General features: G+C 43.2%; 1 non-coding gene across 1 annotated transcript; it reads right to left on the bottom strand.

Annotated features, from left to right (window-relative positions):
* Positions 1-264: 264 nt before the first annotated feature.
* On the bottom strand, positions 265-371 carry LOC112503085. The gene has a single exon (XR_003067847.1). It is a non-coding gene; the product is annotated as a small nucleolar RNA R71 (small nucleolar RNA).
* Positions 372-759: the final 388 nt, after the last annotated feature.

Here is a 759-nt window from a genome sequence, read left to right as displayed (position 1 = left end):
GTTTCACATGTTACAGACCAATGGTCAATTTGCTGGACTGCCCTCAGAGGACCCACATTCTCACTTAAAGTCTTTTATGGAAATCACATATGCCTTCCTGATCCTAGGAGTGTCAAATGACGCTCTCAGACTTACCTTATTTCCATTTTCATTACGGGATCGGGCAAAAGCATGGTTTAACTCTTTAACACCAGGATCTGTGCCGTCATGGAGTAACATGGCAGAAAAATTTTGCGAAAATATTTCCCACCAACAAGGAACGCTAAGTCCAGAAATGAGATCTGTCTTTTCAAACAAATGGACGATGAGGCTGTTCCTGACGCGTGGGAAAGGTTTAAAGAGCTGTTAAGGAAATGTCCACACCATGGCATTCCGTACTGTATTCAACTCGAGACGTTTTACAATGGTTAAATCCCATGGCAAAATAAATGCTCGATGCGACTGCGGGCGGAGCCTTTACAGCCATGACCTATAATGAAGGATATGAAATCCTGGAAAAGATTTCGGCAAACAATGGACATTGGACCGACCCACGTGCTCAATCACAGAAAAAGACTGCTGGGATACATGATATAGATGCATATACTGCATTAACAGCTCAGCTTACCTCCATGACCAACCTGCTGAAAAATTTAACTTCTGGTCAGGGAGGACAGCAAGTTGCTAATACACCTGTCCCAACAGTCCTATATGTGCAGTGTGTGTGTGTTGTGGTGGGGAACACTCATATGAACATTGTCCTCATAATTCTGAATCCAT

The sequence above is a fragment of the Cynara cardunculus genome (assembly GCF_001531365.2).
Source record: "Cynara cardunculus var. scolymus isolate 2C chromosome LG 1, CcrdV1, whole genome shotgun sequence".
NCBI lineage: Eukaryota > Viridiplantae > Streptophyta > Magnoliopsida > Asterales > Asteraceae > Cynara > Cynara cardunculus.
The sequence above is the reverse complement of the archived record's forward strand: the minus strand, read 5'-3'. Positions and strand labels throughout refer to the sequence as shown.